We start from the raw sequence: 12635 nt of genomic DNA, 5'->3' as shown, positions 1-12635 counted from the left end.
CGTTTTTTTTTTTTTTTATATTTGGCACTGATTTGCTGTGTATATGGAGAAAGAGGATAATTCCATTTAGTTTACAGAAATTTAGTTTTCCTTACAAGTTTTATCAGTTTAGTATACTGTGACTGTGTATTTAATGTGGGATTTTTAAAACTTTATAAATGACTGAAGCTATTTGGTGTTATATAAATGATCTGAAAATATGTAAGGAGTTTCAGTTTACCAGGGTTATTGTTACCACACTGAGTAATTCAGGGTCGTTATTTTGTGTTTTGGATGTCTAATTTGTGTTCTGCTTTAGTTGTATAACATTTTAGGGAGTCCCTGAAGTTATGAAGCTGTTACTTTATATGATACATTTTAAACATTAAATCCTCCTATTAAGTGAATTCTGTCATTATGTTTTAAGTTCTGCCTCTTGGGGTAAGAGATTTAACATTTAAACTACAAATCTGAAGTAGTTAACTTCATTTTATCTGTAGGTATTCGGATCCATATTGGATCCGAGCTGGCAACTTTTCAAGCATCTGCTCCGAGCTCCAAGCTCCTCCCCCTTACCCATAACCCATCACCATCTCCTACCTTCCCTCAGATCTCGTTTGCCGCTTCGTGCATCAGCATTGTGATCTCCGTAGCTCTGAGCTTAGGGTTGTAGTAAGTGCCTTTTTGGTCCTTTTTCTTGAGTAGTGAGAGTGTGTTATCAGTTAGTTCCCTTTCCTCCCCAAACGCTTGTTCATCGGTAAAAAAAAAAGTTTGTTTGCAAAGTAGTTTAGTGTAGTCCCTCCCTATCCCTTAGGTGTGCGTGCTTATAGTGTGTTGGAGTTTAGCAGCTGGGCTGTGTGTGTGTGTAGAATGGCTGATCAGCCCAAACCTACTTTTAAGAAATGCACAGTGTGTGGCCATAAGCTTTCACAGGCAGATGGTCACACTCTGTGTGTTGTTTGTCTGGGTGTTCCCCATTTATCAGTACAGTGCAGTGTGTGCACCAGTTTTAACCCTAGGGCCTTGAAGGAAAGGAAGGCCAAACTGGTGGCTAAAGGCCTTCTACCAGCTTCCACGCTGGACTCATCAGCCTTGGCCTTGGCTCCCGCAGCTGCTGCCCTACCTCCCCCTCAGGCTGGGACTCACCCTCCCACTAAACCTGCTGAAGGGGAGGCCAAAGGAAGAGACTGAAAGAAGGATAAAGACAGAGAGAAGAAAGGGGGGGATAGGCCCCGTAAATGGTCTCCAGATCAAGAATCCTTTCCTAGCCCGGAGGTGTCGAGACCTACATCTCCTTGGTCCCAATCTCCGAGATTCTCCCTGGAGATGACGGAGCCCTTGGATCCAAGGCCTTCTTTCAGGTCATCGCAGCGACCGGCTAGATCCGAGTTGGTCACTTCCTCGCACTCGACTCGGAGTCTCTCTGAATTGGATATGGACAGGATGATGAGGAGATTTATTCGGACCCAAATCCAGGTGGGAGTCTTGCCAGGCCCCCCTCCCTCTGGAGGGGGGACCTCCATGTCCTTCTTTCATCCAATTTCTCCTTCCCCGATCCGGCCTGTGGTTTCAGGGTTTATGGATCCGAGGATCTTCTGAGCTAGGGGTTCGGCACTGACGGTTCCTCCAACCTCGACTCCAGTGATTAACTTGAGTTCCTCAGATTTGACCAATTCGGATCTGAGCAACTCTCAGGGCCGAGGATGGGGAGTCAGTTCCGAGGGGATGGAGGTGTCTTTGGCTCAGACTTTGTCGGATCTGAGCCATTCCTTCAGAGCTCCGGCTTCCCCAGCCTCGGTCCTGATTCTCATGGTGGACCCGGGGAGAGCTTCCTCCTTGTTGGGTGCTAAGGAGGTGCGCTCTCCATCAGCATTCAACATGGTGGAGAGGGTTCTCTCCCAAGGATCGAGACCCGAGCCTATTTCCTTGGATTCTGCCCAGACTCCCTCGGATTCGGTTACGACTCCCTTCAGCTTGTCCCAGGGACAGCCCATGCTAGAGGAGCCCCAGACGGTTTCCCTGGAGGAATTCCCCATGGCTCATGAGCCCTCTGAAGAGGGTCCCCATAAGCACACGTGTAAAAGGAGGCACCTGGACTCCCCCGAGTCCTTGACAGAAGACACTGAGTTAGATGAAGGAGAGGTCCCCTCAGGTCACCTTCCAAGGATGTCTCCTTTGGAGACATGGAGATCCTCCGCCAGAGGGGAGGTTGGTCAGCCCCAAAACCTTCTACAGATGAATCAGTGTTGCTGGAGGCTTTTGGCACAGGCCCATCTACGTCCTGGGTGTCCCCACCTGTGGATCCCTTAGTGGATCTTATCACCAGGTGGGCAGGGAAGGAGCCTGACACAATAGAGCGGATACCTAAACGCCCGGGCAAGATTCTCTCCCCACTCTCAGACAGACAGGCCTAGTACAAAGGATCACCCGTGGATGATTTGGTGGTTGCAGCAGCCACGAAGAGGGAACTGGCTCGGGAGAGTTCTTTGGTCCACCCTCCGGACAAGGAGTCCCGGGCAGTGGATCGATTTGAGAAGCGAGTGTATTCTTCAGCGACATTTTCCACCCGAGCGCTGAACTATTTGGCACACGTTATATGACTGCAGCGAGACCTAGTCACGGAGTTAGTTGAGTCGCCCCCAGTGTCTTTGTCGTCAGAGGACAAGCATCTGTTCTCCGCGAAAATGTCTACTCTGAAGTCAATATTGAACCCGTCTATGTGCCTCCTTTCCCATGCTATGGAAGGAGCATCTAGAGCGGCTGAGACTGGCGTGGCTATGAGGTGACACTCTTGGCTCAAACTGTGTCAGTTTGCTGACCCCTTCATGGCATCTTTCACGAATGCTCTCTTCGATGGTTCATCTCTTTTTGGAAAGACCGTATGTGACACCCTTGTCCAGAGCGAAAAGGATGGGAAGACTTTGTCTGCCATCGGAGTCCGCTTCTCTAGCCCTCAAAGGTCCTTTTCTAGGAATTAGAGAGGACAAAATAAAATGTGGTTCTGAAAATCACAGTTTTCCCGGGACACTCAGGACAACTCATCCCCTAGAGGCAGAGTGGGACAGGACAGATGCCGCCCCAGAGGCAGAGGGGGTCCGAGGAACTTTGGGTCTAGGGAGCCCTTCTCAGACAGGCCCACGCAGCAGCCCTGAAGGGTTGCCCGACTGTCTTACTCTGGAGGCAGTCGGGGGAAGATGATCATTGCACCCAATGGCTTGGGAGACCATAACTGCAGATCATTGGGTGCTTCAAATAATATCCAGAGGCTACACCATCCCTTTTGTTACCCCTCCCGTCCAACCAAAGCACCTCCCAGATGTCCCACCCGCTCAAAGGGAGATAGCAGCACTAGAGATTTCCAAGCTGCTTCACAAACGAGCCATCGAACCGGTCCCCCCCCCCCCCCCGATCAGTCCGGATCAGGCGTTTACTCCAGGTTCGTTTTAGTGCCAAAACAGACGGGGGAACCTCAGGCGAATTTTGGACCTGTCAACCTTAAACCTGGCTGTCACCAAGCAGAAATTCTGGGTGGTCACCCTACAGTCCATTCTACCTTATCTTCAAGAATGTGACTGGATGTGCTCGATAGACCTCCAGGATGTTTACTACCACATCAAGATTCGCAGAAGCTCCAGGAGATTCCTTCACTTCCAGCTGGGAGCCAATCATTTCCAGTTCAGAGCCCTACCCTTCGGTCTGACCACAGCCCCCAGGGTGTTTACCAAGGTAATGGCCATCGTTGCGGCTCACCTGAGGCTTCAGGGAATTCAGGTATTCCCTTACCTAGATGATTGGCTTCTCCCCGCGTCCACCAAATGTCTTCTTTGCCTAGCCAGGGACTCCTTCCTTCATCTTGCAGACTGGCTAGGGATCACTATCAATGTTTCCAAGTCTCTCTTGGACCCAGTGCAGATCTTGGACTTTATCGGGGTACGGCTGGACACCCTTCGACTGAAAGTCTTCCTAACTCCAGACAGGGTCCAGAGCCTATGGGCCCATATATCATTAGTTCTTGGCCCCAGGTTACCAAAGGCGGGCGACATTCTCAGAGCTTTGGGCTCTATGGCTGCAGCAATCTCTATCCTCCACTGTGCGCATCTTCACATGCATGTTCTTCAATGGACTCTAGCCGTACAGTGGTATTGGCTAGATCTCCCCATGGAATATCAAATTCAAATCAGCAAAGCTTGCAGGGCATCACTTCTCTGGTTCCAGTCGCCAGAGATCTTAGCGGGACGCCCATTTGTTTCACCCACAGCCCAAGCCACAGTGACCACGGACACCTCCCAGCTCTGGTGGGGGGAGGATGGTCCAAGGCACATGGTCCCAGATCGAGACCAGATTGCATATCAGTGTTCTAAAGATGAGAGCAGTGCTTTTAGTGTTGCAAGCCTTCCACACTGTCCTTCCTCTGGGGACTATTGCAATTCAATCAGACATGTCGGTTGTCTGGTACATCAGCAAACAGAGAGGAACCAGATCTTACCCTCTGTGTCGCGAGGCCGTGGGAGTGGGCGATCACTACCAGTCGGTTTCTGATTGCAACGCACATCCCAGGACACTCCAACATTTTAGCGGACAGATTGAGTCAGGCTATTCTAATGCCATATGAGTGGTCTCTGAAACAATCGATAGCGGAGATCTTCCTTGCATGGAGTCAGCCTTGCTGCGATCTCTTCGCATCTCCTTCCAACACGAATTGCAATGAGTTCTTCACTCTGATCCCCTCACCAGGGGATCCCCCCAGAGATGGCTCTGGTCCATGCTTGGTCTCCCGGGTTACTGTATGCTTATCCCCCGTTACCTCTCATTCCGAAGTTTCTTCAGAAAGCTTGCCAACTGGGGTGCAAAGTGATCCTCATTGCCCTGTTCTGGCCTCGTCAGGTGTGGTTCCCCTTCCTCTGGTCTCATGTTCTAGCTCCTCCTTGGATTCTGGATCCCTGCCCGGATCTCATTTCTCATCCCTCGGGCACTTGTCCGCCCAACCTGGACAGCCTCAAGCTGACGGCTTTGTTGCTCCAGCTCCCTTGATTGCCAGGACTCCCGGTCTTTCATCTTCAGTAAAAACTATTCTGGTGGCATCCCATAAGGCCTCCACTAGGAAGATTTACCGCAGTAAATGGAAATGATTCTCTATTTGGGCTTCTCAGAGAAACCTGGATCCTTTTACAGCCCCTGTTCCTGCAGTGTTGGATTTCTTAGCCAATATTTTTCAGCAAGAGGCTAGTTCCTCCACTGTGAAAGTGCAACTGGCAGCTATCTCGAATTTCCATGTCTGTGAAAACATGAATGCCCCGGCCTCTTCTAGACTGTGTAAGGCTTTTCTTAAAGACACCTTTCTTTTGCATCCTCCATTTAAGGACTCTGTTCCTCCTTGGGACCTCAGTAGATGTGAAGTTCTTATCCTGGAAGACAGCCTTCCTAGTGGCCATTACATTGGCTAGGAGGGTTTCTGAGATTTAAGCTTTGTCTGCCGTTCCCCTTACTTGATCTTCCATAAGGACAGGGTTTCTGTCCACACAAACCCTTCCTTCTTACCAAAAGTGGCTTCTGAATCAAACATTAATCAAACAATTAACCTGCCTGTTTTTTTCCAAATTTTCAGAACAAGGGTGAATATAAACTGCATTTACTAGATGTTCATAGACAACTTCATTTTTATTTACACAAAACAAAGCCCTTCTGTAAGTCAGACCAGTTATTTGTGTCCTTTTCTAAACCTTTTCTGGGTAAAGCCATCTCCAAGGTTTCCTTAGCTAGATGGATTACACAATGTATTTTGCACATTTATAAAGACAAAGGTCTATCCCTGCTTGGTACTGTTAAAGCTCATTCTGCCAGATCTATGGCGACTTCTGCTGCCTTTTGGTCTAGGGTTTCACTGGATGACATTTGTGCGGCAGCAACTTGGGCAAGGTCACATACCTTCATTTCTCATTATAAGTTGGATTTGATCTCCAAAGGGAGAGCATCCTTCGATTCTGCGGTGCTCAGGAATATTCTTCCATGAGGGCCTCCCAGGAGTTTGAGTAGCTGGGGACTCCGTCCCACAGGTTGCAGATAAAATGAATTTAACTACTTCAGCTAAAGAAGTTATGTACTCACTATAACGTTCCATCTGAGTAGTTACACTTCATTTTTCTGCAACAGTCCCACCCTCCTTCCCCCAAACCTGCTCATGGTTTATTGTAAAGTTGAGTTGCTGATTAGTTTGAGTATTGGCAAACTCGATCTGAGGGAAGGTAGGAGATGGTGATGGGTTATGGGTAAGGGGGAGGAGCTTGGAGCAGATGGTTGAAAAGTTGCCGGCTCGGGTCCGAATACCCACAGGTTGCAGAAAAATGAAGTGTAACTACTCAGATGGAACGTTATGGCCAGTACATAACTTCATTTTGACTGTATTCATACGCTGCAGTCTATTAAAGGAAATTTGCAAGGAACAGAGCTATTACAGGTGTGTAAAGTTAACTTAAAGGCTAGCAATGTATGTCCATCACCCTGTCCTGTAAATGTGAACTGTGTAGATGCTGTTGTTTCAGGGTTGTCCAGAGGCCAAAGACACCTAACCTTCTTGTGCACATGTACCCAGTCTAGAAGTACACAACATATAATGTTCATCATATGTACTGTTTCCTGCCCAAATGCACCCCAATGCCCCCTGTAAGTAGCAACTTACCTGCAGTATAGATCTGTGATGTTTGATTGTGATCAGACAGCCATACTAGCTACAGTGCTGTTCCTGGACCTGTTGTGGGCAGATACCTGAATTACATATCTTCAGCAAAGCATGAATTCATTATGTACAATAGAGAATATACAGACTGGAGGCAGCGTACCCTGAAAACACCCTGGCTTACTTAGTATCTGTGGACTGGAGTCTGATATCCAGGTCTAACATTTTGCTGTAGTGTATCACAGCTGTCTCTGCATGGTATTTGTAGTCATTCCTGTAGCAGTGCACTGTTTTCATTTGTGTGGCTGCAGGTTCATTTTGAACCATGCATCAGACCTCTCGCAGACTATGAGACATCAATGAGCAAGGTTAGATTTTTGGTCGACTTTTGAACTTTCTGAATCCCACCTCCAGAACTTTGTGTTTTTTTGCTTATGTTTTGAAGTTCATATTTTCTTTTCTAAGTTTACTGCCAAGGATACCATACAGCAGCTGAGCCATATCACCCAGTACTGATGGGCGACTAAAAGTGTCACCCATTAAGTAGATTTTCTGTATTTACTCCAGTGAAAAAAAATTATGATCACCCTTGTTTTCCAGACATGTTGTAGAGTTTGCTAGGGAGGTACTCTGCTGAATAGGTGAGGTTAGAGTGTTCCAGATGTAGAAGGTACATTGGGTTAAGCATCCATCACACCATCCTATATTGTTGATGTGGATGTACAAGTTTAGGTCTCTAGAGTAGGTGTTTGTTTTACCACTGGTCGTTTTTAGGTAAAGGACTTCAAAGAAATTTTGGTCATTCATAGCGTGAAAGGTTAATTAAAGATCACCCCGCAGGAGTCTGTATGATATTGAGTAAAGGGACAAAGGTGCTGAGACCTGAATCTTTTTGTTGAAGAAACATTGAGGTCTGCCAGTCTGGTTTAGATTACATGTAAGATGCATTCCAAAGAGTTCACTATATTCAGTGATAGGCTTAATAAGCGATGGATAAAGTGGGAGTATAACTTCTTTGAACCTTGATAAGATACCATGAAGGATAAGTTATGCACAAAAGGTTTTTTTTCTAACCACCACAGAGACATGGTGGTCATAGGAGAATCTGTTATGAACATAAATACTCAAGTCCCTGATGACTGTGTCAGTTTTAAGTGGAATGTTATCTTTATGGTTAGCAGTAGTGATGCTAGATTTACCAAAGGAAAACTGTATTAAATTTCTTGGTGCTGAGGTTAAGCCCATGATTAATACATCAAACATTTGTTTGATCTAGCCCTTACTGGAGAATTTGAGTATCAGAATAGGATTTAATAACCACCCCAGTGTGTAATCATTATCAAACTTGGTTAGCCATAGTCCCTATATATACCAGAGAAATGTATACCAAAGAGGAAGATGCCTAGTGCAGACCTCTGTGGGACAACACCGGTGTCATTTTTCCTGCATAGAGTAGATATCTTGACATTACTAATATGTGTTGATATAGGAGAGTTTGTCAGTAATCACGTCATGGGGAATAAATGTCAGAGGCCTCAGGAAGGACCAGAAAGGAAGTGTGGACTGAATGGCCCTTATCCATGGCCTCTGTAACCCTTTCAAAAAACGTAACCATCTGAGCAGGCATGACCTGCCTCTTATAAAGCTGAGCCAGTATGTATCAAGGTATATAAGGTCACCGATATCATTTTTTATTATTTTAGCTGTAATACATTCCACACCATTGCAAATAATACTGGTGAGGCTAATAGGCCTGTAATTCCCAGGGTCAGTACTGGGGCCACGTTTATGCAAGGGTACTACAACTACCATTCTTCACACCTCAGAAGGCATAACCAGTTGAAAGACTCGAATTGAAGTGCTGATGGAGGTGTTTTGTTGTGTTAGAGTTTACAGTTCTTAGAAGACATCTAGGGTTATTGTCAGTATCTATAGAAAGTAGTGTTTTTAATTTTGGAAAGTACTAAACGGATTTTGTTCAACATGATCTCAGAAGCAGTGGTGTGAGGCAGAATGGAGGGGACAGAGGAGAGGGATGGGTGGAGTGAAGTTAGAAGAGAATCAGTTCACAAGAATATTCGCAGTGCCCTTGCTGTCAGAGAAGGCGCTATCTTTACATACAAGTTCTTAACAGAATTGTTGGTTACATCTAAGCTTCATAGTATAGCTAAAGTAGGCCTCACAGTTGCCTCTTGAAATGGTTGCAACCCTTAGTTCATAGCTGGCCTTGTATTTCCTAGTAGCAAGTTTGAGAGACTGATTTATCAGCTTTAAATCCCTTTTATAATAGTGAATTGGACATATTTTATGATGGCCAGGAGTTTTTTCTTTTTATTATAAAGTTTATTGATGTGGTAGATCCACCATATAGGTATAGTTTTAAACATGCCATTAAGCTTACTCCTGATTGGTACATATGCTTCAATGCTTTCATCTAAAAAGGCTAAACTTCAGAGCAGGATGCTGCAGCCTCAGTTATAAGGTTTGCTGGGGAGTTATGCCATTTGTGATTATCATTAAATTTAATAGGTAGTAAATCTGTATTGGAGTAATTCCTGAATGTAGAGGAGTTATTTCAGGGCACAAAGCAGGTTTTCCTAGAGAAGAAGTGAGATGGTGAGAGTTGACTAGGTATGCGGTAACAAACATGGTGGTGCATTTGTGCGAAATGTTTCTGAGAGCAAGATCAGTAAGATTAATTTTTAACACCTCTAGTAGAGGTAGTGGCAATTTGGTCAATGTATTTGCATCTCTGAAGGTCAGAAATCTTTGGACATATTTGTTATCGGTAATATATATTTGCCAATTTAAGTGTTTGTGTAGTTGAAGTTACCCATAAGAAAGGCGTCTGGCGTGATGGTCAACTTTTCTAACTGATTAAGGTATTCTGCATACACTGAAGGGATCATAGATGGGCATCCATAAATTAACTGTAATGTGGTAATTTTATTGAGTGTAACTAGAACTTCAGCAAAATCTAGATTTGTATGATGTACTAGTCTTCTATTATTTTTAGTCTTCTGACAGTCTAAACTCATCTGACAGTAAGTTGTAGAACATGTGGACAGTGTGTTACTTAGAACAGAAAATGCTTGCTTTTATGTAGTTTTTTATTATGATGCACATTTTTTTTGTTTGGGTATGTAGCATATAGGGTAATTTTTCAAATACGTTCATAGTTGTATAGGGGTAGCCATACCTGTTTTTATAGGTGTGTAAGTTTTTTTTTTTTTTTTTTATCTCCCAAGTTCCCAAGATTAGTTTGGGGACTAGAAGGATCTTAAGTATTTTTAAGAACTGGAGGAAAAAAATGAAGGTAAAGGAAACTTTATTCTAGTTTGCCTGTTCAGATTCAGAGCTGTGTCTGGAAAAGGTGTTGTGGGCAGTATTTTTCTTGCAGGCCATGTGAAAGGGGAACAAGCAGTTCCCGGACAGAGGAACTCCCAGAGGTTTGACAAGTAGTACACTCAGAGCATTTAAAAAAAAATCAGTAGCTCTATGACTTTCCTTCTATCTGTGCCAAAATTGCAGGGTCATGAATTCTTAGATCCGTCTTTTACTAGTTCTTCTTGAAAAGGTTGTTGGTGGGAAGGGGGCAGTGTTCTTTGGGTTCAGGAAATTGGGAAGTCTTTTCCCATTTTTATTGTTTGTGGACTGCTACGTACTACAAGATAGATTTTTAGGCTGAAGCTTTTACTGTATGTCTTTCACTCCCTTTTTAGGACCTGTTACAGAAAAAAGGTTCTACAAAGACTCGAGAATAGGTTACCCACCAGTCTCCTGTCTGTCATTCCACAGGGGCAGTAGGGTGCCAGCACATACTTCTTTGTTGCTGCAGTTGCGTTACTGCCTGCTGGGGTTTTGTGGGAAGTCTGACTACCGGTTACTGTAGCTGTTTGTCTAATGAGTATTTGTTTGTTCCTGAATGGCTGTGAAAACATATTCAGATGGATAGTTTCTGGGGGCCTCAAGGTTTGCTATTCCCTCTCTTGATGCCTGACTACTCTCAGTTAGTAAGAAAGTCTTTGTATTTTTAGACGGTTCACTAACACTGTTTCACTGCATTGTTTCTGTAACAGAACAAGGTTGTCACTATGTTGTCTGTTTTCTGGATGCTAGTGAATGAAATAAAACAAGGTAATCTTGATAACAAGTGCCTTTCTTGACATGTTTTAGACTGTACATTTAGGATTCTTCTCCTGATAGCTCATTTGAGCAAGGGTCTTTGTAATTTTCTATTCTGAAAAGACTCTCTTCATGTCTAAGTGTGAACTAGTCCTTCTGACACCCTTTTTAACCATAATCTAAACCATAAGGACAGGAGTAAATACACCAAATGTATGGAACATTTAGTGCAAATGGATGCATTTAAGTTGTAAGAAACTGGGGTCCTTTTATGAAAACCCATAATATCACAGAGAAAACATGTAAAACTGCATACAGTCTGAACAGACATCTGGACTGAAGTGAGGCTGACATCTTTTCACTGAGCTGCTCTGTTTGCCCTAGTTGATAGCAAAAAGACTTCCCACGTGAATGTGGTAAGGCTTTTTTGACAAACATTGTCCATCCCAAATATTCATTCCAGATTCCTAACAAAGTCACGTCACCTTCCAAATGGTATCTTGTTTAAGTTAAGCTGTAGGGACTGTATTTTGTTCCTCTCCCATAGCTGCATGATAGTCTTTGGTAAAGGTTAGTGGTGGAAATGGTTATAAAACCATCCAGACAGTTCTCTTGAACAAGGAATTGTTTACTTGCTAGCAGACAGTATCACCTTGTGAATGGCTTTTAAGCAAGGTGAACACTTTCCTTTAGCCATCTAAGATGGCAGTATATCTTTGGGTCCTGGTGTCCTGTGTCTAGGGGCAGTATCAGTGTGGGGGAGCATGTGTTACTTTGTCAACCTGTCTTCACTCTAAATATTTAATTGAGTTTGAAGGACAAATAAGTCCTTGTGTGTTGATCCGGCTGCCATGGATGTGAGAACAGCAGTAGAGCTTTTGCTTCTCTCTGCAGATTACTTTTTTTTAATGGGCACTCAGGACACTTTCTAGAGTATCTGGATCAACTTGTCTTCTTTATACTTCCCTCCATTCCCGTTATCTAGCGTGTCCTGTTTAAAAATTTGAATAACTTGCTAATTTTGTTCTGGTTTTAGCCCATGTAGTTCTCACATTACCATTATCATCTTTCTCAGTGTCTGCTTTTGTCTCTCCAGGAGGGCCTCCTCCCACAACAGAAAGGAAAAGTTGTCCGCCCAAACATGCCATGTTTTTGCACACTAGTGTCCTGACAATTCCATTAATTCTGAACAAGTTATGATTGTATGATTACAAGGAGCAGTTTAGTGATTTACAACATGATTTCTCTTTGTTATGAAGATATAGGAGTGGGGGATGGCATTTTTTTCATGGGAAGTCTAGACAATTATGACGTATGACTAATCAGTTTAACCAAATTATCCAAGGCTGCAGTTGACTCTATATTCAGATAGTATATCTAAACTGTGGAGCCACAGCTCACTACCACAAAAATCCATTCAGAATGTAAACTCATTTAAAATGCAACTAAAACTTCACTTATCAGATCTGTTTATCTGCTCCTATATATCTCCAGGATAAACGCCACTGTAATCTTCAGTTTGTTGTATCATCAAACCATTTCTCTTCACTCTGAATCCTACTCCCTGCAATGTCTTCAACAATAGTAGAATAGTTTGACTAGCATTTCCCAGCCACATGACCCTGCTTGCCACTCTATCTGTATACTTCTGATGTAAACATTATGAAAGCCATACCTGTAATTGTCTCCGAACCTGCTTAATACCCACCTCTTAACTGCAATATTACCATTTCCACCCTACAGAGTTCCTTTTTCTCACTTATATTTATTTGAATTTCTAATCACTAATCTCAAGATCAATTATCTATTTCACAAACCCAGTAATACAGCTCAGATGCTCAATGTTCAACATCTACAA

This window comes from Protopterus annectens, chromosome 2.part1 (genome assembly GCF_019279795.1).
Source record: "Protopterus annectens isolate FY-2018-M chromosome 2.part1, PAN1.0, whole genome shotgun sequence".
NCBI classification, from domain to species: domain Eukaryota; kingdom Metazoa; phylum Chordata; order Ceratodontiformes; family Protopteridae; genus Protopterus; species Protopterus annectens.
This window is presented reverse-complemented; position numbering follows the sequence as displayed.